The following is a 478-nucleotide window of genomic DNA, read 5'->3' on the forward strand; positions in this document are numbered from 1 at the left end:
AACCTAAGCTAGGGAAGGCAGTGTGATCAGTGTGTACCCAGGAATGTTCTGAAGTGTCAAGTTGAAGTCTTTACAACTTAAGTGAATTTGATTATGGGAAATTAGCTTTATCCTTTAGAACTTTAGTTTATTTACCTGGAAAATAAGAAAGAATAGTATTTATCAATAGTAGTATTATATATAAATGATTCCTAAATGAATGTGATGCTTAGAGCATTAAATATCCCTAAGATAGAATATAATTCTATGAAAACACCGGCTACATAGAAGGAAATCAGAAAAAAAAAAAAAAAGAACTAAACAAATCATTGGTTGGATTATGGCAGTCACCTGATAACAGCAGAATTAACCTGGGAAAGATTAAACACTTTTAATACATAAAGAAAAATATAATAGGAAATTTCTGCACATGCACGATGGTCCTGGGACTAATAAAAGTAGAATTTAGCCTGTATATTGCTGTTTTCAGCTCATGTAG

The sequence above is a fragment of the Bison bison genome, unplaced genomic scaffold (genome assembly GCF_000754665.1).
Source record: "Bison bison bison isolate TAMUID 2011002044 unplaced genomic scaffold, Bison_UMD1.0 scf7180017860738, whole genome shotgun sequence".
Classification (NCBI taxonomy): Eukaryota; Metazoa; Chordata; class Mammalia; order Artiodactyla; family Bovidae; genus Bison; species Bison bison.